The 26,742-nt window shown below is 34.0% G+C and overlaps 1 pseudogene; it reads right to left on the bottom strand.

The window, feature by feature from the left end:
• Window positions 1–23,042: 23,042 nt before the first annotated feature.
• On the bottom strand, window positions 23,043–23,441 carry LOC141498986 (ubiquitin-conjugating enzyme E2 C pseudogene; annotated as a pseudogene).
• Between the last annotated feature and the right edge of the window lie 3,301 nt (window positions 23,442–26,742).

Here is a 26,742-nt window from a genome sequence, read left to right as displayed (position 1 = left end):
CTAGAAGAATTAATATCAAGAGATTAAAGTATCTCTATGAGTGGGGAGTCTGTTACTACCTTGTAGGGAAAACTGAGCCAATACACAGTTGGCAACAGTGGGGCAGAAAATAGGTACACAGATTTCAGAGATCTTGTGTCCAGCACTGCACTTGCTCATCTGGATCAGAACACTCACAAATATTGTCTGGTTTGATGAAAATGAAGGGGAAATACAGAAGTTGCTAAATAAAATAAAGAACTTCACAGGGTTTACAGTAGTATACCTCATTTTTCTAAGAAGATAGCATTTTATTCCACCAAAAGTAAAGTGGTGGGGCAGAGCCAAGATGGCAGAGTGAAGGCAGGAAATCCTGGGATCTCTCCCCCAGACCACTCCAAATACCTTTTAACAATGACTTTAATCAAATTCTAGAGTGGCAGAACCCACCAAAAGACTGACTAAAACAATTTTCCAGGCCAGGATAAATTGGAAGTTCTTTGGGGAGGGTCTGTTTCATAGGGATTGTTAGAAAGGGTCTGTTATCCACAGAAGAGCAACTGTCTCCATTCATCCAGGAATAGCTCACAGGCCCCTGGGTCCCTGGGGACACCTGGGTCCATGGTAGTGAGGGCAGTTTCCAGACCTCTCAGTACAGGGATTACCAAGGACAACTTGAAGGGTTAGCAGGAAAACTGCTGCACCAATATGAGTGTGGAGCCCCATCTAGCATGGGCCTCAATGCAGACCCAGCCCAGGGAACTGGAAGCAGGCCTGGGGAGTCACCCAGCAGGGAGTTGCATGTAAGCTGCTTCCAGGATCCTCAACCCACAGATGGTAAGGGGAGGTTAGGTAAGACTGCAGAGGTCTCTTTGCTATCTGAGGCAAGACATAATTGCTTTACCTATACTTAGATCCAGGTCACAGTCTGGGCTCCAGGCTCAGGATAAGGAGCTTTTACTGACATAGTGGAATAGGTAGCCACCTCATAATTCCAGGGTAGAGGGGAATGCTTGTAGTCATCCACAGACAAGAGCACAGACCAGGAGAACAGTCAGACCTTTCATAAGACCTTGAAGAAATTGAGGTATATGGATTGTCTCTGAAATTAGCTGCAAAAACCCTCAAAAGCCTGGGAGAGTGGGTCTTCCCCCATGGAAACAGAATTCCACCTTAATTAAGAGTTAAAATCAAGTCTTATGTTGGGGAAATTAGCAAAAAAGAGAAAAAATCCAACCATAGACAATTACTTTGCTCTTATGGAGAATCAAAACACTCAGAAGATAACCAAGTTTAAGTTTCTGTATCCAAAGCCTGCAAGAAAAATATGAATTGATCTCAGTTTTTGGAAGAGTTCAAAAAAGATTTTGAAACTCAGTTAAGGGAGATAGAGGAAAAATTAGGAAGACAAATGAGAGTGATGTGGGAAAATCATGAAAACCAAGACATCAACTTGGTCAAGGACATACAAAAAATACTGAAGAAAATGACATCTTAAAAATGAATTTAGGTCAAATGGAAAAAGCAGTTCAAAAGACCAATGAGGAGAAGAATGACATAAAAAGAGAATTGGCCATATAGAAAACAAGATAAGAAAGCTCTCTGAAGAAAATAATTTCTTCAAATGTAAAATGGAGCTCAGGGAAGCTGATGACTTTATGAGAAATCATGAAATAATAAACAAAACCAAAAGAATGAATAACTAGAAGAAAATGTGAAATAGCTCATTGAATAAACAAATGACCAGGAAAACATATCCAGGCAGAGAAATCATTTAAACATTATTGGACTACCTGAAAGTCATGACCAGTAAAAGAACGTAGTCTTCATTTTTCAAGAAATAATCTAGGAAAATTTCCCTGATTCTTAGAATCAGAGGGTAAAATATAAATTGCGGCAATCCACCAATCACCTACTGAAAGAGATCCCCAAAATGAAAACTTCCAGGAATATTATAGCCAAATTCCAGAACTACCAAATCAAGGAGAAAATATTATAAGCATCCAGAAAGAAATTATTCAAATATAGTGAAATAATTAGGATAACATAGAATTTAATAATATCTACATTAAGAGCTCATGGGGTGGGGCAGCTAGGTGGTGCAGTGGATAGGGCACTGACCCTGGAGTCAGGAGTATCTGAATTCAAATCTGGCCTCAGAAACTTAATATTACCTAGCTGTGTGGCCTTGGGCAAGCCACTTGACCCCATTTGCCTTGAAAAACCTAAAAAATAAATTAAAAAAATAAAAGAGCTCATGGGGCTTTGAATATAATATTCCAGAAGTTAAAAGAGCTTGGAGTAATATAAAAAAATCAGCAAAATTGAACATCCTCTTTCAGGGTAAAAGGACATTCAATGAAATAGGGAACTTTTAAACCAGAGCTCACCTGAGAGTTTGATCTTCAAGTACAGGACTCAAGTGAAGCACAGAGGGAATGGATAGGAAGATCAAATTATGAGAGATTTAATGATATTGTACAGCTTGTATTCCTGCATGGGAAGATAATATTGATAACTCATATGTACCTTCTCATTTATTAGGGCAGTTAGAGGGAGCATATATAGACAAGACACAGGAGAGAGTTGAATATGAAGGTATACTATTTTATAAAAAAGGAGTTCACGGGAGAGTATGGGAGAAAGGGAAAGGAGAAAAGGAAAAGGAGAAAGGGAAAAGATAGAATGTTATTTCACACAAAAGAGGCAAGAAATAGTTTTTGCAATGGAATGGAAGAGGGGGAAGGTGAAGGGGAGTAAATGAGCCTTCATTCACCTTGGAAGGGATCCAGGGAGGAAATAACAAGCACACTCAATTTCCCATTTGGGAAAAGATATCCATCTTAGCCTAGAGGAAAATAGTAGAAGAAAGTGATGGAAGAAGAGTGATGGGGGGGGAAAGGGAGTGTAGTTGATAAGAAGAGAGGGAAGATCATGGGAGAGGACAGTCAGATACAACACTTTTGGATAAGCAATGAAATGCCCCCTTCCCCCATCTTATAGATCTCAGCTGAAATAGAATCAGCAACAGGTTCATTGCCACTTGAAAGGAGCCTAATGGCTTTCTAAACCTCTTCTTTAATTGGAATTTCAGTGAGGAACTCATTGACTTCAGTTTGAGGTAAACAGTCAATGACTTCTGCATTGATTGATGATGCTCTGTTAACACTATAGAAGTGTTCAGTCCATCTCTCTAGGATTATGTCTCTGTCATTAATCAATGTGGCTCCATCAGTACTAAGAGACTGAGAAACACCATAGGTCTTGGGCCCATAAATAGCCTTCAGGGCATAATAAAATCCCTATCTGCATAAAAATGAATTTCATCTACCTTCTTACTAACTCAAGAGTCCTGCATCTCTCTAAGCTTCACTTGTATATTATATCTTATTTTTTTATCTTCCTGCCATCTTTATTTTAGAAAAAGTCTAATAAATGGGAGTTAGGTGAATAGGATGGAGGGAAATATAGTTAGCAATAGCAAGTGTGGGGAAAATATTGAAACAATTTCTCTTATGGACTTACAATAAATAATGATATTCATCCCACCTAGACAGATCTGTTGGTATCTAGATATAGAAAGGAGCACTTCCCCCCCCCCCCCCCACACACACATTCTTTTTCTTGAAGTTTCTCTTTCTTTTGGGGGGGGTTGTTTACTTTTACAACATGATTATTGTGGCTATATGAAAAAATAAATTTTCATTTAAAAAACATAAGAGAAAGCAGTGACTCTCTCACCACCCCAAGGAAATGATGTCTTTATCCTGGGGAAAGATCTGGCATCCCCACACTAGAAAAAGTTTTGGATAGGAGGTTGTACTCAGTGGCCTCTAAGGTCCATTCCAAATTTAAGATACTATGAATCTCCAACTTCTAGGTGATAATTGTATATTTACCTAATATAGATGGTGAAAAGTCAAACAAATTTTCAATATTTCTTTAACACAAAACACAACTAACAAATGGAATTTTAATGATATAAATTGGAAAATACAAACATAGAGTTTGAGAATGTAATAGGAAATCAAGTTTGAATGTATTATTTTAACAGTGATACAGATGATCTGGAAAAAGCTTGATTAGCTTTCTAATATCATAGGTCTAATGTCTAACCAAAATATCTAAGGTGGCTATTTTGATAATTTTGTGAGTGTTTTTGTAATATCACAATTAAATTTGTTTTTGTGTTGATTTTCTGATATTAGAACTCAGTTATGTGATCCCTGAGTCCCTTTAACAATAATATTGTTAGCTAAGTATCATTCTACAACATTTTGATTCATTTAAAAAGTAAAAAAAAATTGTAATTGAAAAAGAAAGGCACTATTGTTCATATCATAGAAAAAGTATACAAGAAATTCATTGTGAGGATTTTGAAATATACTCCAGGATACTTCAATCAACTGGGAAAGGAGGGAAGGATGAAGACTGTTTTTTCAGGAAATTTTGAGTTTTCACTTTAACATATTGAAGTTGACTTTTCCTAAAATAAAGATGTCATGAAGATAAAAAAATAATATATAAGTGAAGCTTAGACAGATTCAGGACTCTTGGTTCAGTAAGAAGGTAGATGAAGTTTAGTTTTATGCAGATAGAGATTTTATTATGCCCTGAAGGCTATTTATGGGCCAAATACCTTTGGTGTTTCTCAGTTTCTTAGTGTTGATGGAGCCACATTGATTAATGACAGAGACATGATCCTAGAGAGATGGACTGAACACTTCCATAGTGTTCTTAACAGAGCATCATCAATCAATGCAGAAGTCATTGACCGTTTACTTCAAGTTGAAGTCAATCAGTTCCTAACTGAAGTTCCAATTTAGGAAGAGGTTTTATAATGCCATTAGGCTCTTTTCAAGTGGAAAAGAACCTGGTGCTGATTCTATTTCAGCTAAGATCTACAAGATGGGGGAGGTTCATTGCTCATCCAAAAGTTAACTGGAATTTTCCAAGTTATATGACTTGAAGAGGTTATCCCCCAGAATTCTAAGATACCTTCACCTTCCATTTCCATAAAGGTACAAAGAGAATAGATTGTCCTGTTACAATCCAGGGGGTTTCTTTTTTAGTCATTGCTGGTAAGATTCTTGCCAGAGTCCTTCTAAATAGGTGATCCTTTACCTGGACGATGGTGATCTCTCTGTGATCCAGTCTGGCTTCAGAAAGGGTAGAAGAATGATCGATATGGTGCTTGCAGCCTCCAGAAAAAATGTCAGGAACAGAAAAGAGGTTGATATACTACATTTATAGATCTGACCTAGGACTTTGATAATGTCAGTCATGAATATTTATGGAAAAATATGTCAAAATTTGGTTCCCCAGAGAAGTTCATCAGTATTTTGCATCAATTTCATGATGACATGACTGCCCAGGTTCTGAATAATGGATGATACTCTTGAGATTCCCTAGTCTCCATTGAAGTGAAACAAGGATATTTCCTTGTTTCCATACCTTTTAACTTGATGTTTTTAGTCATGTTATCAAGCACCATCACTGAGGATGAACATGGCCTCAAGGTCAGCTACTGCACTAATGATAAATTTTTCAACTTGAAAAGGCTAAGCTAAGACCAAAGTGAAGGGAGTGTTGGCACATGATGTTCTGTTTGCAGATGATGCCCTCAATGCAACCTCTGAAACTGAGATGCAACAAAGTATGGATTGATTCTCTGCTGCTTGTGCTAGTTTTGACCTAACAATTAATGCCAAGAAAACATAGGAACTCCATCAGCCAGCACATACCATCCAAATGTGGAACCATCAATTATAGCAAATGGAGAAATTTTGAGTACTGTGATCAAGTTCATTTACCTTGGCAGTGACTTTTTCAGGGAGGCACACAATGATAATGAGTCTAACACAAACTTTGCCAGAGCTAGCTCAGTATTTGTGAGACTCCAAAAGAAAGTGTGGGAGGGAAGAGGTATTAGATTGACTACCAATCTGATTGTCTATAGTCATTGTGCTTACCTCACTGTGCTAAGCCTCTGAAACATGGACAGTCTACCAGCACCATGTCAGGAAACTGAATCACTTACATTTAAATTGTCTTAGGAAGATGCTAAAGATCAGGAGGCATGAGAAGAAACCACACACTGAGATCTTTCTTAAGCTAAATTGCCAAGCATTCAAACATTACTACTGAAAGTTCAACTACAATGTGCTAACCACTTTGTTAGAAGGCCAAATGTATGCTTGCCAAAAAAGACCATATTATGGAGAACTCATACAGGGCAAGTGCTCCCAAGGGGACACTCTGAAGATCTCTCTTAAGAACTTTAGAATTGATTGTACTGCATGGGAGATACTGGCAAAGGACCTTCCAGAATGGTGCGCTCTCATTGGTGAGGGTGCTGCACTCTATGAAGAGGACAGAATTGAATCAGCTCAAAGGAAACATGACATACATATGTTTAGAGTAAGCACCCCAGGTATTCACATGAACTATTTTTTCCTGATCTAGGGCAGAGCATTCTGAGCTTGTATCAATCTGCTCAGCCATAGTTGGATATACTATAATTGCCTCAGACATAGCAATGTCATTTCTACTTCTTTGATAACAAAGGACAATAAGCAACCAAACAACCATTCACCCAACCAAAAATCATTACTAGGTCTGGATCACAATGGGATCATTGAAAAATGTGAAAAAGATCTATATGTACAAAAATATTTATAGTACCTCTTTTCTTGGAAGCAAAATATTGGAAACTGTGGTTGATGTTCATTAGTCAAGGAATGGCTGAATAAGCTGTGGAATATGGTTGTAATAGATTACCAAATTCAATAAGAAGTGATAAATGGATTTCAGAAAAACCTAAGCAAAACTATGAAAACAATGCACTCAATAACTACAATATTGTATGATCATTAACTATGAATAACAGTTCATTTCAGCAACACAATTATCCAAAACAAGTACAAAAGATTCATGAAGGAAAATGCTATCTACATCCAGATAAATAAATGATGAACTCTGAATCAGATACTCTTATCCATCTTTTCCTTTTGATCTGTTTCTTCTACAGTTGAGACTAATATGGAAATAAATTTAACTGGATAGCACATTTATAAACTATATCAAACTACCTACTATTTTGAGAATAGGGGAGGGACAGAGAGAGGAAGAAAAAATTAGGATTTAAAATCTTGTAAAAATGAATGCTAAAATATTTCTTGAGTATAATTGGAGAAAATAAAATACTATTTAAAAATTTTACGACTCACTACATTCAAGGCAATGCTCTAATGACAAAGGAAGTAAAGTCAAAAGCAAATCCTGCCCACATGGAGCACAGTTTCCTGGGGGATATAATATGTATACTGTCAAGAAAATTAAAAGTATAGCAATTGGAGGATTAAAAAAAGCTATAACAAGAAAAAAATTAGGAAGTATTCCATATTGAAGGATTTTAAAAAATGATGAAAATATACTGCATTGCAATTGTTTGCATTTATATTACATTTAAAGTTTTGCAGAGTGCTTTAAAATATTAGCTCATTTTATCCTCACAACAACATTAGTTGGTAGGGGATATCATTTATCTGTATTTTATGGAGGAGGTTACTGAATTTGGGAAAGGCTAAATGATCATATGTTTGTAAATGTAAGAGACAAGAATTGTGTTTTTGTTTTTCTGTCTCTCTCTCTCTCTCTCTCTCTCTCTCTCTCTCTCTCTCATTCATTATCTGATCCCTTGACTCTTATCAGATATTGTCTTTTCTCTTTACAACTTGCAATTCAGTAATGATTTTGTGGAAAATTTGGAGTATACATAATAGCCCACTAAAGTTAGTTTCAGGCACCCACTTTCAAATTTTTAACTGGTTTAACAGAACATTACCCCCCCCTTTTTTTTATCTTTCTCCTCTAAGACTTTGGAGTAGCAGTGATATTTTCTATTTGCTGTCTGCATTCTAGAGTTACCTTGCTATTTTTCTAGTTGTTAAAATACTCTCCATAGATTCATAAAATCTAATATAGTTTTTATCACATAATCAGAATTTTGTAGCTGAACTGGATCTCAGAAGTTGGGTAATCCATACCTCACATTTTCATATGATAGAAGGGAAGGTCAAGTAAATAAAAATTCTATGAATATGACATAGAATTTAAATGTTGTAGCTAAATCAAGAAATTATAAAATGTCATCACTAGGTCCAGAGAAGTTGATAATCAGGGAACTATGGAGATTCATCAATTTCAGCTTAACTTAGCATATCATCAATTTTCCTTTTGTCTCCTTCCTTGCTTCTACTCATTCTCTGAAATAAATTCTCTTAGAATTGTCATGTTTCTCCACTTAGAAATCCTAATCTTACTTCAAAATTGCTACCTTCTGTTGGATTTGTGGAATATTTCCAGCCTCTAATTTCCCAGTAACCATTTTTTTAGGTTTTTTTGCAAGGCAAATAGGGTTAATTGACTTGCCCAAGGCCACACAGCTAGGTTATTAAGTGTCTGAAACCAGATTTGAACCCAGGTACTCCTGACTCCAAGGCCGGTGCTTTATCCACTATGCCACCTAGCCTCCCCCTCCAGTAACCATTTTTGAACATTAATATTGAATAATAATGTATTTGTAACCCAATGATATTCATTCCTTTATTTCCATTCAGGATGAACATTCCCCCAATTCAGAAGACATAGTGCACATTTTAAAAAAAATTTCAAATATTATTTTCAAGTTTTGTTAAATAATTTTCCTAAATATTATAATTTTAATCAGCATTTATGGTTTTAGCATTTCTGAGGCATTCAATATATATCATCTTTTTTTAACTTTATTTTCTTTTGGCTCCCATGTTATTTTACTATATTGTCAGGCTACTTCTTTAGCCTCTCCTATATTTTTCCTTTGTATTTCATCCTCTCTTGATTCCCTCCCCCAAAACACTACACACACACACACACACACACACACACAAACACAAGCCCCTGATGCAGATAATCCCCCAAATTATGTTGTCTTTAGGTGCTTTAGAGAAATCATATATACTCATTGGTTTGAACAAGATCCTATTATTAACCAAAAAGACTAAGGTACTGATTGAATTCTCTCCCATCCTTTCTACATGGGCAATCTTATGAATCAATATCCAGGATGTTACCTGAAAAGAGACTTTGTCACACTAATTGTACATAATATAATGTTTTCCATAGCTTATGATTCTTTAAATTTAAACCTGCAGACTTGACTTATTAACTATGACCTTATCTTATCATAGTTCCATCAACCATAGGGGTTGAAAGACTGAATATCTTTTAACATGCTAAAACAGAATATACTATCTTCATTCTTAGGTCTTTAAGTTTAAATTTAATTCATTTTTGTTGAATTTCAAATTCTGAACTCTCTCCTCCTTTCCTCCTCAACTCACACTAGATAAAGTCATTATTTTACTTATACATGTGTGAGTGTGAAAAATCATGCTATACACACATAATCAATGTTGTTTCTCTGGAGGTGGAGAGGAAATAGCACTCCTATATTTTTAAAACCTTTCCTTGAGTCAGTTTATTTATTCATTAACTCACCCCTTAAGTATCTAGTCACTGGAGAAGAAAGATCAGTGCCAGCATTTCTCTCCTCAAAGAATTTGCTGTCTAGCAGAGTTAAAAAAAAGATACATAAAAAGATATCTAGTATATGATTGTATATATAATCAGCAGTCCAATATAGTCTAAAAGGGGAAATTACATTTACCTTGAAAGAGTACTTCCTATTAAGGAAATAAAAGCAACTTTACCTAGTTTCAATTCCAGGCAACAAAATATCCTTCCTAAAGGGTGGAGTCAAGACAGCAGCAGGAAACTAGCAAACTTCCAGAGGTTTTCCCTACACAATGCTAAATGAAGCCTCTATACAGAAATTAGAACCACAGAGTCCACTAAAAAAAAAAGGTAAGTTTTCAACTGGAGGCATGATGGAGGATCTTCACAGAAGGTCTGTCTCTTTTTTGGGGAAAAGAGGGAGCAAAATCCAGCTAGGCAGGAGAACAGGAAAGCCAGTGGGAGGCTTTTAGCCACAATGCAGTCCAGGTTCTGATAACTTCACAACAGCATAGGTACTAGCAGCTAGCAGCCACGGTCTCAAACCTCAAACAAAGTCTGAACCCTGAGAAAACTGGGGCAGAAAACAAGACTGGGTTTGGAACAAAACATACATAGGCAGAGCCTGAACAAAAGGATAAAACAAACCTCTGCACAGGCAACACTTGGGCTGCATAGGCAGCATCTTTGCCAATGATAAATCCAGCCCCAGCACAAAAAGCTTGGGTTTAAACTCCCTATACCCCAGGAACAAAGCTCAAACAGTCAAAATGAACCAAAAAACCCTAATAAGTAAAATGAGCAAATTAAGTGCCAATGACATATATCTACTTTGCAGATAAAGGTGATAACAGGTGATAAAAGGTGATAAAAAAATACCACCTCAGAAGAAGAAAAGGCAGTGAAAAATTACTTACATGAGAATTCTCAAAGGAGTCTAAGAATTGGATGCTAATCCAAAACCTCATAGAAGAGCTTTAAAATGAATGTAAAAAAACAAATAAAAGAGGAAGAAAAAAATGGAAAAAGAAATGAAAACCATGCAGGAAAATTATGAAAAATTGACCAAAAAAATCACCTCCTTTAAAAGTAATAATAACCAGTGGGAAAAATAATGTAACTTTTCAAAAAATAAAATCAACCAACTGGAAAAGGAATGTATCTCATCTCAAACTCAAATCAACCAACTCAAAAGAGAGTGCAACTCAGTAAAGAGTAAAATTGATGAACTGGTAAAGTAAACACAAAAGTTAACTGAAGAAAAGAAAGCCCTAAAAATTAGAATCAGACAAATAGAAACCAATGAATCTACAAGACACCAAGATTCTATCAAACAAAATAAAAAGACTGAAAAAATTGAAGACTACATAAAGAAAGCATAAAATTTTTAGAAAAAAAACAACCAATTTGGAAAATAGATACAGGAGAGATAATTTGTGAGTTATTGGTCTATCCAATCAAAAAAAGAGCCAGGAAAATAACTTTCAGGAAATTATCAAGGAAATTTGTCAAAATCTGCTAGAAAAAACAAGAAAAAAATAGCCTTTGAAAGAATATGGAGAACTCCTCTACAAAGCGACTCGAGGATATAAAACTACAAGAACTGTCATAACTGCAAGTAGAAGCTTAAATACAAAGCAATTTAAATACAAAGGAAATGCAATCAGACTTACATAGGACTTATCAACTTCAACAGTGAAGTATGAGAAGACCTGAAATACCATATTTCAGAGAGCAAATGACTTTGGATTACAACTAAGAATATATTACCCTGAAAAACTGAACGTATGCTATCAGGGGAAAAGATGGATGTTCAAAGAAATAAAGAACTTCCAAAATTTCCTGATAAAAAGACTAGAATTGAATAGTGAATTCAGTCTCCAAATGTAAAATGCAAGAGATGCATTAAAAAGGTAAACAAAAAATGGAAAAATAACAAAACAAATGTTTACCAAGAATATAAAATTGCATACAATCCTACAAGGGAAGATAACACTTGTTACTCTTGAGAGACTTGTATTTCTTTTAGAATAATTAAAGGGTTGAATATAGTTGAAAAAATTGAATTTAGAGGATATGAGTATATTTGGTTCTTGTCTTTCTTAGGATGACGTCCAAAATGACATCACCACATTTGAGACAAATAGTTCAGGTAAAAAGTTGAATTGTTTACTCTAAATTTATGTGCCTCATATTTCCTTTGACCAACTTTAATTCTGTCTTGTTTATAGAGCTCAGCACTTTCTCTGATGAGAGTATCATAAGCTGGGTGGTCCTGAGTCAGTATATCTCTCATATCTTACAATAAAATGTAAATTTTTTAAGAGAGACCTTCAGAGTGACCCAGTACTTAGAGTACTTAAAGACTCCATAGTTAATTAAATCAGAAGTGACTTCACTTTACTAGATAGTTAGAGTTTGTAGTACCATAGGGGCAGAGGATGGAAACCTATTTAGAAGGGTTGGACATGAAGAAATTAGGAAGCTATATTATCTAAGTCTGTTCTTTAGTTAAGGGTTTATGAAGATTGTGGGTCCATGGAGGGTACTTGAAAAGAGGCTAAGGCATAAAGTGATTAAAATTTGATATTATTCCTGACTTTTGAGAAGTATATTTCTAATGAGACAGAAGAGGGGAGGATCCTTAGTGATTATGAATCAATGCTGCTTATCAATTTATCAACCTTTGATTTTACTTTGATAGGACTTTGAGATATCAAGCAATCAAGCAATCAAACTTTGATTGATGATGCATTGATTCATATTAGTTTGACAGTACTTCTATCAGGTCAGATGAAAGGAGAATAATTTATTAAAAGGGATATAAATATAAGACAGGATTAAAACAATGAAAACATAAAAAGAAGGGGAAAGCTAGGAATTAATGGATAAATAATGCTAGGTGAAGGGGCACAAAGACCTATCATAGTAGGGGAGAGAAGAGAGGGTATGAACCCTTTGTAAATCCTCTTCATTATACACACACACAAACACACACACACACACACACACACACACACACACACACACACACATATATATATATATATATATATATATATATATAGAGAGAGAGAGAGAGAGAGAGAGAGAGAGAGAGAAAGAGAGAGAATAAGATTCATTCTTAATTGAATTTAAAAATCCATTCTACTCTACAGAGAAGTGGCTTGGGGTAAGGGAAAGGATAAAGAAGAGACTGATAAAAGGGAAGGCAAAGGTATAAGTGAAAATAAAGTGAAAGTTAAAATTTAAAAGAAAAGTTAAAAGGAAAGGGAATTAAAACATTGATGAGGAGGAATAAGAGAAAAGGCAAGAGAAAAGTATCAATGAGCAAAGATAACTTGGAGAGAAATACAGAATTAGTCATCTTAACTGTAAATGTGAATGGGATGAAATCTCCCATAAAATGGTAGTGGAATGGATTAAAAATCAGAATCCTACAATAGGTTGTTTACAAGAAATACATTTGAAGCATAGTGGTACAGACAGGGTAAAAGTAAAAGCCTAGAGCAAAATATATTATGCTTCAGCCAAATTAAAAAAAATCAGGTATAGTGATCCTGATTTCAGAGAAAGCAAAAGCAAGGTTAGATCTCATTAAAAGGGATAAGGAGGGAAAATGCATCTTAAAAGGCACCATAGGCAATGAAGCCATTTCATTATTAAACATATATGAATCTAGTGGTTATAGTGTCCAAATTCCTAGAGGAGAAAGGGAATCACTTGCAAGACAATGAAGCTTTAATATTGGGGGACTTTAACCTTCCTTTTTCAGAACATACATCTAACCACAAAAATAATCAAGAAAGAAGTTAAGAAGGTGAAAAAATATCTTAGAAAATTTAGATATGATAGAACTCTAGAAATAACAATAGGGATAGAAAATAAAATATATCTTTTCCTCTGCAGTACATGGTACCTATACAGGTACTAGGGCATAAAAAAACCCTTATAATCGAATGCTAAAATGCAGAAATAATAGATGTGTACTTTTCAGATCACAATGCAATAAAAATTACATATAACAAAAATAATGAGAAGCTAAACCAAAAATTAATTGGAAACTAAATAACTTAATTTTTTTAGGTTCTTTTGCAAGGCAAATAGGGTTAAGTGGCTTGCCCAAGGCTACACAGCTAGGTAATTATTAAATGTCTGAGACTATATTTGAACCCAGGTACTCCTGACTCCAGGGCTGGTACTTTACCTACTGTGCCACCTAGCTTCCCCTAAATAACTTAATTTTAAAGAATGAATGGATCAAAAACAGATCATAGAAATATTCAGTCATTTCATCCAAGAAAATGATAACAATGAGACATCAAGCCAAAAATTTATGGGAGGCAACCAATGCAATTTTTAAAGGAAATCTTATATCTCTAAATGCTTTTTTGAATAAAAATAGAGAAAGAGAAGAACAGTGGAAAGGAAATGTAACTAAAAATCTAGAAGAAGAATAAATTAAAGATCCCCAATTAAATATCAAATTAGAAATTTTGAAATAAGGGAGAGATTAATAAAATTGAAAGCAAGAAAATCATTGATCTAATAAATAAAACTAAGAGTTGGTTTTATGAGAAAGCCAATAAAATAGCTAAACCTTTGGTGAATCTGTTTAAAAAAAAGGATGAACTGAACTGGATGAATATTTACAAAAATACAAACTGCCCAGGAAAAACAATACTTAAATAACTCCCTTTCATAGAAAGAAATTAAAGAATTCATCAGTGAACTCACTAAGAAAAAGTCTCCAGATTCAGATGTATTTAAAAGTGAATTTGGGGCAGCTAGGTGGTGCAGTGGATAAAGCACTGGCCCTGGAGTCAGGAGTACCTGGGTTCAAATCTGGTCTCAGACACTTAATAATTACTAGCTGTGTGGCCTTGGGCAAGCCACTTAACCCCACTTGCCTTGCAAAAAAAAGTGAATTCTCTCAATTATTTAAGGAACCCATTAATTCCAATTCTACTTAAAACTATTTAAAAAAGTGGAAAAGTTCTTCTGCCAAATTTATTTTATGACACCAATATTTTGCTCATACCTAAATTAGGAAAAAACAAAACAGACAAAAGAAAATTATAGCTCATTATCCCTAATGAACATTGATGCAAAAGTCTTAAATAAAATGTTAGCAAAGAGATTATAGCAAGCTATTACCAGGATCCACCTTGATCAGGTAGGATTTATACCAGCTAGGTAGACTGTTCAATATTAGAAAAAATACTCAACACAACAGAAATCCTATAGATTATCTCATTAGATGCTGAAAAAGCCTTTGTATTTTGTCAGAAACTCTAGAGAGTATTGGAATAAATGGAGTTTTCCTTAAAATACTAAGTAGTTTCTATTTAAAACCATAAACAAATATTATATGTAATGGAGTAAAACTCAGAGCATTTCCAATAAAATCAAGGGTGAGACAATGATGCCCATTCTCACCATTACTGTTCAACATAGTATTAGAAATATTAGCTTTAGCAATAATAGAAAAAAAAAGAAATTGAAGAAATCAGAATTGGCAATGAGGAAGCAAAGCTTTCACTGTTTGCAGATGATAGGATGGTATACTTAGAGGACTGGAGAAAACCATTTTAAAAACTACCTGAAACAATTAACAAATTCATCAAAGTAGTAGGATATAAAATAAAACTGCACAAATCACTAGCATTTCTACATTTGAGCAATAAAGTCCAAGATCAAGAGGTAGAAAGAGAAATTCGATTCAAAGTAACTGCAGATAGCATTAAGTACTTGGGAATCTACCTTCCAAGACAAACCCAGAATCTGTATGAACACAATTCCCAATCACTTTTGAACACAATTCCCAAACACTTTTCACACAAATAAAGTCAGATCTGTGCAATTGGAAAAAAATATCAATTGTTCTCGGTTAGGTTGAACTAATATAATAAAAATGACACTTCTACCCAAATTAATTTAGCTATTCAGTGCCATACTAATCAAATTCCCAAATAACTATTGTACTGAACTAGACATAGTAAAAGAAAAATCATCTGGAGCCACAAAAGGTCAAGAATATCAAGGGAACTGATAAAAAAAAGTGTAAAGGAAGGTGATCTAGTTCTCCCAAATCCAAAATTATACTATAAAGCGGAAGTCATCCAAACTGCCTGGATCCTAATCAGTGGATTAGGATAAGTTCAAAAGGAACAGTAGTAGATGACTATAGTAATACATTGACAAACCCAAAGACATCAGTTACTGGGATATGAACTCATTGTTTGACAGAAATTGTTGGAAAAACTGGAAAATAATATGGCAAAATCTAGGCATAGGCCCACACCTCACACCCTATACCAAAATAAGGTCAAAATGAACAAAGGATCTAAACATAAAGGGCAATACCATGGACCAAATAATATAACAAGAAATACTAATCTGTAAACATGTTAAATACAAATCTGTATGTACAATATTCACTAGACTGTTTGATGAGGGAGGGGGGGTGGGAAGGGAGGGCAGAAGGAAATTATATAACTGGAAAATATGCATATATATGTGGATGAATGTTGAAAAAATTTTTATAATATGCAATTGGAAACATAAAATATCTATTAAAAAGAAAAGATTTCTCTCCCAAGACAAACTCATTCATTTTAAACTCATCATCATTCTGCTAATTATGTCAAGTTTGGTTGACACCATCTCCCTCAACCTCTTTTTCCCTCTCCTTAGAGGACTGGAGGGTAGAGTACCAGATTGTTCCCTATGCTATCCTTTATAAAGGGCAGTGCTTTTCTTTGCATTTGTTTTCTCCTCTGGTTTAAATTTTATGGGGCAAGAAACTTTATGGTGTTCTCTCTACTACCCCCTTCCTGCCTCCTTTTATGTGTTGCCTTCCCCTTTAGATTATTAACTTCTTGAACCCAAATAGTGTTTTTCTTTTATTAATGATATTCCCAACAGTACAGTGCTTGTATGTTCATTGGGAATTTATTAGAACATGAAGTGTTACTTGACTTAGAATAGGGTTCTGATTCATTAGAGAGAACACATGTGTCAGTAATGAGTGGAAATTGCATAGACAAATTTAAGCCTGATATAAAATAATATTTGGTTGATATCTAGAAATAGTCAAAATTGCAATGAATTGCTTTGAGGGTAGTTGGTTCTCCCTCATGTGAGGTCCTTAAGAATCATCTAAATAACATTTTGATACAAAGTAATAGAAGATTTAGGGAGATGTGTGTTGGAACGGGTGGTAACTATGGTCATATTCACCCCAAATTTTATGATCTCATGTAATTGAGAGATTTGACAAAATTTAAAATTTGGAAGAATTTGGAGCAAGACAAGAGGCCCAATTAGATATCATTCTTGAGTATGTAAAGAAAAGTAGCATGAGATGAAACTTTGGAGATAAGCCACAATTTACTCTAACAAGCTCTACTTCTGCTGCAACTAGCCTGGGAGATGCTGTAAAGTCAGATGAGCATCTGCAGAGTGGAATACATGCCCAACGGTACTTAGACCCTAAAACAATTAGTACCTACTGCATTAGTCATTCAAGACTAGAAAAACCTAAAATCCCTTTTATCGATAGAAATTTTTAAAATCATGACTTAGAAAGGAAAAACATAAGAGAAATTTTTAAAATTCTGTAGGATTTTTGCTTTGTTTTGTTTTTATTTTGCTTTTCTTCTTCTTCTGGATGTGGATAGCATTGTCCATAACAGGTCTCCCAGGGTTGCCCTAGCTCTCTGAATTTCTGAGAGGAGCTGCATTCATCAAAGTTCTTCAATGGAAAATGTTATTAATATATATACATATAAAATGTTTTCTTGTTTCTGTTCCCTTTGCTCAGCATAAGTTCCTAGATTTGTTCCATGCTTCTCTAGAGTTCAACCATTCGTGGTTTCTTACAGTACAATAGTTCTCCATAGCATCCATATATCACAACTTGTTTAACCATTCCCCAATTGATAGGCATTCCCTCAATTTCCAATTCTTTGCCACTACAAAAAGAGTTGCTATGGATATTTTGGAACATTTGGGATGCTTCCCATTTTTTATGATTTCTTCTGACTATAGGCCTAGTATTGATATTGCTGGGTTGATACCCTTTGATCATTTATCAATAGGGGAATGACTAGTAATCTTATAAATTGATTCAATTCTCTACTTATTTTAGAAATGAGACCTTTATCAGAATCCTTATCTGTGAAAATCATTTCCCAGCTCTCTCTGTTTTCTTTCTAATCTTGTCAGCATTGGTTTTTTTAGTGCAAATACTTTTTTAATTTAATATAGTCAAAATTCTACATTTTGCAATTTATAATGTACTCTGTTTCTTGTTTGGTCATAAATTTCTTGGGCATAGATCTGACAGAATTTCTTTATCTGTTAATTGGTCTATGGCATAGATATCCAAAATGCGGCCCAGATTCACACTGCGATTTTATGCGACACCCTGTGAGTTTACTAAATGCTTTAGTAAATGGAGCTGCAGAGCTCTCGCTAAAATGGCAAATCAAAATGTATTGTCTATTCTTTCAATAAAAACTTTTAAAAGTTAGGTTGGACAACCTTGATCTATTGCCCTTTATGTCTAAATCCTATACCCATTTTGACTTTTTTTGGTGTGGAGTGTGAGATGTGGGTCTATGTCTACTTTTTGCATAATTTTTTCCAGTTTTCCCAACAATTTTTATTAAATAGTGAGTTATCAACCCAGAAACTAATGTCTTTGGGTTTGTCAGACAGTAGATTACTATTGTCATTGACCATTTTTTTAACCTATCCTATTACTATTGTGTTTTTTTTAACCTGTCCTAATTCACTGGTCCATTATTGGATTTCTTAATCAGTACCAGGAAGTTTTAATTATTGCTTCTTTAATAGTGTAGTTTTAAATCTGGTAGAGCAAGGCCAAATTTATTTACATTTTTCATCAGTTTCATTGATATTCTTGACATTTTTTTGCTCCAGATGAATTTCGTTATTTTTTTCTTAGCTTGGTAAAATAGTTATTTGAGAATTTGATTGGTATGGTACTGAATAGGTAATTTAATTTATGTAGATTTGCCATTTTTTTATTATATTAGCTCAACCTAACTATGATTGACATTTTTCCAGTTGTTTAGATCTGATTTTGTGTCATAAGTGCTTTGTAATTGTGTTCATACATGATTCAGTGTTTGTCTTCGGAGATAGGTTCCCAATTATTTAAATATTGTCTGCAGTTACTTTAAATGGAATTTCTCTTTCTATCTCTTGCTCTTGGGCTTTATTGTTTATATAAAGAAATGCTAAGGGTTTAAGTCAGTTCATTTTATATCCTTATAATTTGCTGTATTTATTGTTTCAAGTAGTTTTCTTAGATATTTTCTTGGGTTCTCTAAGTATACCCTCATATCATACCCAAAGAGGGAAAGTTTTGCATCCCCATTGCCAATTCTAATTCCTTCATTTTGTTTCTCTTCTCTTTTTACTAAAACTAATATATCTAATACTTTGCATAGTAATGGTGATAATGGACATTCTTGTTTCATCCTTGATCTTATTAGAAATGTTCTTAGTTTCTCACCATTGCATATAATATTTGTTGATGATTTTAGACAGATACTGCTTATTATTTTATGGAATTCCATTTGTTCCTATACTTGTTAATATTCTTAATAGGAATGAATGTTGTAATTTGTCAAAAAATTTTTAGGATCTATTGAGATAATCATATGATTTATGTTGGTGTTATTATTAATATGTTCAATTATGTTTAGAGTTATCCTAATATTGAACCATCCCTACCTACCTGTACATATCCTCCCTGATCATGGTGTATTATCCTACGAATAACTTGCTATAATCTCTTTACTAAAATTATATTTAATATTTTTGCATCAATATTCATTAGAGAATTTGTCTATAATTTTCTTTGTTTTAGTTCTTCCTGGTTTAGGTATCAGCACCATATTGATGTCATAAAAGAAATCTGACAGAACTACTCCTATTTTTAAAAATAATTTATGTAGAATTGGAATTTATTCCTTAAATGTTAGGTGGAATTCACTTGTAAATTCATCTGGGCCCAGAGGCATTTTTCTGAGGGAGTTTATTGTTACTTTCTTAAATTTCTTTTTCTGAAATGGGGATATTTAGGTATTTTATTTGTTCTACTGTTAATCTAGGCAATTTGTATTTTTGTAAATATTCATACAGTTGGGTAAAATAGCTCCAAATATCCCTCTAATTTCCTTCTTGTTGGTAGTGATTTCACCCTTTTCATTTTTTATACTGGCAATTTGGTTTCCAATTTTATTAATTTTTCATAAAACAAACTTTTAGTTTTATTTATTAGGCCAATGGTTTTCTTGCTTTCAATCTTTTTGATAGGCAATGCGGTTAACTAACTTGCCCAGGGTCACACAGGTACATAATTAAGTTTCTGAGGCCAGATTTGAACTCAGGTTTCCATGACTCCAGGGTCAGTGGTCTGTCCACTGTGCTATTCAGCTTCCCCTTTCAGGTTTATTGATTTCTTCTTTGATTTTTGGAATTTTTAATTTGGTATTTAATTGGTGATCTTTAATTTGTGCTTTTTCTAGCTTTTATAGTTGCCTATCCAATTCATTGATCCCCTCTTTTTTATTTTATTCATATATGAATTTAGAATTATAAAATTTGCCCTAAAAAGTGTTTCAACTGAAACCCATAAATTTTGGTATGATGTATCACTCTTATAATTTTCTTGGATGAAATGCTTCAATATTTCTATGATTTGTTGTTTGATCCACTCATTCTTTAAAATTAAGTTATTTAGTTTTCAATTAACTTTTGATTTATCTTTCCATGGTCCCTTATTACATGTAATTTTTATTGCATAATGACCTGAAAAACATGCATTTACTATTTTGGCCTTTCTGTATTTGATTGTAAGGTTTTATGGTCTAATGCATAGTCAGTTTTGGTATAGCTGTTCTTTTCTATCCCCATTCAGTTTTCTAAAGAGCTCCAGCATATATAACTTTTCTAAGATTTTATTCACCTTCTTAACTTCCTCCTTGTTTATTTTGTGATTATATTTATATTATTATGAGAGAGGGAGATTTAAGTCCCCATTATCATAGTTTCATTCAGCTTCTCCTAAGAATTTGGATGCTGTGCCTCTAGGTAAATATAGGTCTAATAATTTACTTCATTAATTATGGTACCTTTTAAGATCATGTAGTTTCCTTCCTTATCCAAAAGAGATCTATGTTTACTTTTGCTTGGTCTGAGATCAAGGTCATTACTCCTATTTTTTCTTTTCTGCTGAAGCATAATATATTTTGCTCCAGCCTTTTACCTTTAACCTGTCTGTATCTCTCTGCTTCACATTTCTTGTAAGCAACATATTGTAGGTTTCAATTTTTAATCTATTCTATTATCTACTTCTGTTTTATGGGAGAGTTTATTCCATTCACATTTACAGTTAAGATTACTAATTCTTTATTTCTTTCCATGTTATCTTTCCCCATTTGTACTCTTCTCTTTCCTTTCCTTTTATTTCTCCTCACCAATGTTTTGCTCCCTTTCCCCCTTAACTTTTCTTTTGAATTTTAACTTTCAGTTTACTTTCACTTCTACCTTCACATTCCCTTTTATCAGTCTTTTCTTCTTCTTTTTTCTTTTCCTTTCCCCAGGCCACTTCTGTGTAGAGTAGAGAAGATTTATACACCCAATTACAAATGTATGTTATTCTCTCTCTGGGACAAATCTATTGAATGGGATTTACTCAGTGTTCACACCCTCCTTTATTTCCCTCTATTATTATAGGTCTTTGTGCCTCTTCACCTGGTGTTATTTATCCACTACTACTTAGTCATTTTTCCTTTTTATGCTTTTGTTATTTTTAACCCTTTCTTGTACTTACATTTCTTTTGTCAAATTATACTTCTTATATCTGACATGATAGAGGTTCTATCAATCAAAATACTAGCAATCATAATACAATCAATCAAATGTTGATATATTAATTGCTTGAGAAATTTATTTATCTATCCATCCATCCATCTATCTATTTATTTAATTATTTATATAGATTTTTCAAGGCAATCGGGTTAAGTAGCTTGCCCAAAGCCACATGGCTAGGTAATAATGAAGTGTCTGAGGTTGGATTTGAACCCAGGTACTCCTGACTTCAAGGTCAGTCCTCTATTCACTGTGCCCCCCTAGCCACCCCTTGCTTGAGAAATTTATAAGCTCAAAGTATTATCAAAGTACACAAAGCTTGATTGATATGCATTGTCTCAAATTACCCTCCCCTCTTCTGTCTCATTAGAAATATACTTCTTAAGAATCATGAATTACATGAAATTATAATCACTTTATATCTTACCCCTTTTCAAGTACCCTCAATGGACATAAATTCCTTATGAACCAAAGAGTCATGCAAAGTCAAATAATTTCTAGTATCATTTGTGTCCACCCCTCCCTCCAGCATATTTCTTTCAAGTGTAGCCAAAGCATCAAGTTAAGCAAAATCTTTTCATGATGTTTTCATGTCCAGTGTTTCTAAGTTATTCTCTCCCTCCATCTCTATAGTACACCAACTATAACACTACATCCTTCTCCAAACAAAGTATCAGGTATACTCACTTCTACACTCCTCCCCCCACTCGCTTTGCTCCCTAACTATGTTTATGGTACTTAAACCCTAATAAAATGAAGTATGGATTAAAATAACATAATTTCCTAATCTCTTAATGTCCAACCTTTCTAAATAGGTTCTCACCTTCTGCCACTATGGTACTACAAACCTCTAAGTATCTAGTAAATTCAAGTCATTTCTAATTTAATTAAGCATAGAGTCTCTAAGTAACCTAAGTACTGGGACAAAATGAAGGTCAATTTTAAGAAGGTCTATTTCATGTTTAAATTCTTTTTTAAGCTCTTGGATTTTGGATTTGAGTCTAATTCATAGACTCCTTTGAGATTTTCCATGTAGGTAATTTTTCATTACTTTCTTCTTCTGAGGTATCATTTTTATCATCTCTGTCTGCATAGTAGCTTCCTATTGTGAGCTTTCTTTTACTTTTTCCCCTCCTCATTTTGATTAATTGAGCTCTGCTCCTGGGGTATAGGGAATATAGATTCAAATTTTTTGGCCCTGAGGCTGGGGGTTCTGATCCCTGGCTTATCATGGGCCAATATGTTGCCTATATAGATCAGGCATTGCCCATGCAGATGTTTGATTCCTTCTTTATGTCCTGGTTCTATTATCTAACTGATAGGATCTGTGCCATTATCTAGATGCAGGCACCTGGACTGCACTGTGGCTAAATGACTTCTTTTGTCCTTCCTGCTTTTCTGCCTAGTTGGGCTTTACTTTACTTTTTCTCTGGAAGCGATAAACCTTCACTGAAGATCGTCCATGTCTACTGTTGAATATTTGTTTTGATCTTTTTTTTTTGGTGGGATCTATAGCTTTAATGTTTATGTAGAAGTTTCATTTAATGTTGCATAGGGAAAAGTTCCAGGAGCATGCTAGCTTTATGCTACCATATTGACTATGCACTGGAAGTCTTTTCTAGGTATGTTTTAACAGCTGAGGGGTTTGTCCAAAGTCCAGTAAGGTGTCTGTTCAATGAAATATTAGTGTTGGATTCTTCCAGTAGGTTCTGGATAGTTAGTAGAATATTTCTGGCATCATATAGAGCTGACCACTTGTCTTTGAGGATGTCCAAATATATATTGTCTTGAGTGTCCTCATCAGGATGGTAATATGGTAACAAATTTCACAGTGGGAGTGTTATTTGAGTAGCTGCTGGGGAATTACAGGGAGAGCTTTTATCCTAAGTCTTCATATACTGTGCAACTGTTCCATGTATTGTCCCAACCCATTTAAAGAAATTGTTTGACTCTGGGAAGGCAGAAATTCCTTTGACTGCAGACATGATTAGGTTCATCATTTCCTTCTATATAACTTTCTGCCCACAGGCAGTACTCACTTGTTCCAGACTTGTTCAACTTACAAGAGGCAGCAGCCATGCTGGCAACTACCTGGTCATGATTCTGAAAGGCTATGGGGGCCTTGAGAGAAAGGAAGAGAAACTCCCTGGTGGCAACTGTCAGAAAAATCATTCTTAGAATTTTTTGTTATATTCAGCTATTTAGTGATATATGGAAGTTTGAAGAAAACATCTGCTCTTTCCCCTATTTCTCCTTCCCATTTCCACTCAGGAAAAGGTATTATCATATGCTTGTTCTCTTTTTTTCCCTCAAATATAAATATACCTGGAGATAGTTAGAAATTAGGGAATATATAAATTATAGCAGAAAGAATTTAGCTCCCTGGGGTTCCCATTTTAGCTCTCTGCAGTTACCATTATTGTTCTTATATCAATCAGTTACTTTTGATATAATTCCTAAATGTCCAGTTACACAAAATGACCTTTAACCTATACATTAGAAAAATCAGCAGAAGTGAGTAATTTTGTTATTTATTTGTTTGCTTGTTTATTTTGGAGATGAACTGTGATTTAGTGACATAGGGAATTTCCAGGAGGAAACCTCAATGAAATGTGAGTACTTACTCTGAAAATTACATTCTTTCATATTTCCTTGGGCCATTGAGAGGTGAAGTGATTTGGCCAGGGTAATAATATGTTTCAGAAATTGGTCTTGGGCTTAAGTTATACTGACCTCAAGGCTAGCTGTCTACCTACTCCAAAATAATATCTCTTAGTATTGTGAATAACCAAGTGACAGACTCCCCATTATAGTCTCCCTCACAGGCAAGAATGCTTCAGTTACAATAGATTTTTGAGGTACCCATCCCAGAGTATTCATCAATCATCTTGAAGGGGAAAAGATATTCATCAATTTGGACTTGAACCAACAGGTATACTAAGCTACCTTTTGGAGATAGGGCAGAATCAATACATTTGCATTTTAATTAGAAATTATTCTTTGTCACTTCTTTTTTGAAATATGCTGCCTATTTGTCAAAATTCAGGGTATGATACCAAAAAATTACTGCAACACATATATTGCCTGAGGAAATAGAATTTTAGTTTAAATCATTTTCATATTTGATATACTTTAGGGAAATATGGCTAAAACAAAATATAATATTTTTTCATTGATGATTTCAGAAAATATACAGCAGAGAATCTTAATATGTGTCTGAATATATTTCATGGAGTTCATGAAACTAGATGGGAAAAAATAGTTCAAATTATTTCATTTCCTTTGAAATCATATTCATTTTACTTTATACATTTAAAACCTTTTTTTTCTGTGAAAGCATCAGCAGTATTCACTGGACTACCACAAGTGTTCATGATAAAAAAAAAAGAACAATGCTAAGAATCTCTGAGTAGAAGTTGGACAGAGTTAATTTGAATTTTTATATCTCTTGAAAACCCAGTGCTTTGCTCCAAATAAGACTAGATGCTACATTAAAATTTTAATGGCTTAAAATCACTACAAATATTTAATTTGTAGTTATTAGATTTGTGGTTTATTTTCTTTAGAAACTCTTCTGTTTAAATTTAAATTTTTCAACTCATTTTAATAAAATGTTTTTTGTTTTCATAATTACTTTGATCACAGCCCACAATAATGAATTGGAAAAAAAAGTCATTTTGCTTAGTTCTATTTAACTTAGCACATTTAAGAATTGTGTGACCTTTGGCAATTCACTTATCCTATTTGCCATTCCTCATCTGTAAAAGGAAATGGCAAATCATTCTCATATCTTTGGGAAGACCCCAAATCAGGTAATCAAGAGTTCGAAATAACTGAAACCTTGAAAGGCAACAAAATAATTTTTCTGCTATAAGATAGACTCAGTTTTGTATTATTCCCTTTTGTGCTCCTCAAAACAACTTCTATCTTGGAAAGAAGTTTTAGAACCTCAATATTCAAGATAAATTCCATTTTTAGTGAGGAGAAACAAACTAAGGGAGGAGTGAAAACTTATCAACTCTACTCATTACTATGCCCAAATTCAGAGTTCATATCTTATTGCTCTTTAAAAGGTAAACTAGTTTTAACAGACTTGGGAAGGGGTCCTTCTAATAATAGAGATTACTTGTTTTTTTTTTTTTTTGGATTACTTGTTTCTAAGTATACTCATATAGGAACTAAAAACAGGTTCATTTCACTTTGGGAAAATTAAAAGATAGTGCTTTTGCCAAGAACCTGAGGTTCCATTTCATTATCTCAGATTGGAGAATTGATTATTAACATTCAGTACATGATGCCAAGCTTATTCCATGGCAAACATTTCCCTAGGAAATGAGAACTGGGCTCATAAAATTCTTCAAAAACATTTAGCATTTAGATATCTATTATGGAAATACCTTTCTAGATACTTCTCTGGAATGGTCTATAGATTTGCAAGATTCTGAGTTCATTTCAAGTTCTTGACATGTGGTGTTATATAGGTGCACAACAATATTTTTATTATCTGCTATTGCAGATAAACTAGGACACTAGTTCTATTTCCAAGGCTTTCAAATATTTCATGATCATGTAAAATAAAAGTGAATTCAGTAGAACAGACCATAAAATAGTTATGACCCTAGAATACTCATGTTACAGAAAAACATTTGGCAAACTGAGCTGTGCAGATTATTGCCAAGGACAGATGAACTCCTTGGAGTAGGTTAGGAAGGATAAGTTTTGCTTTCAAATTAATGGATGGAGATTTGAAACTGCAAGTTGGGAAATAATGAAAAGCATTTTAAAATGGACTTTCTCATGGAGAATTAAAAAACTCCACTAAAGTCAAAAGAGTTTAACATTGCAAAGAGATTGTCTTAATATTTTCTAATAATAGTTCCAGTTTTCAGAGTAAGCCTGATAATGACATTAAGGGAGTACAAGAAAGAGATATTTTCTAATAAATTCAACTCATGCTAGAATAGAATGATTTTGCACTAACATAAAATCACTGGATAATATGAGCCTTTCAATACTTTTTCTACCTATCTAGGAAAAAGTGTCCCTGACAAGGGACTTTCCCACAAAATTTTTGGCAAGGGGTCATTTAACCTTTGACTTGTTAACCCCAATGATAGAGGAAACCAAAGAGTCGCTAAATTACCTCATTTTATTTTGTTAACTTTAATTGTTAGGATTTTTTCCTTATAATGAGCCAAAAATCTAACTTACTTTCACACTCTTATTTCTACCTTTTGAGGCCAAAAAACTTTTAACAGAACCTATTTGACTGTATCAATTCTTTGAGAAAAATGATAA

This window comes from Macrotis lagotis, chromosome X (genome assembly GCF_037893015.1).
Source record: "Macrotis lagotis isolate mMagLag1 chromosome X, bilby.v1.9.chrom.fasta, whole genome shotgun sequence".
Lineage (NCBI taxonomy): Eukaryota > Metazoa > Chordata > Mammalia > Peramelemorphia > Peramelidae > Macrotis > Macrotis lagotis.
Note: the sequence above shows the minus strand (reverse complement) of the source record. Positions and strands in the feature narration are given on the sequence as shown.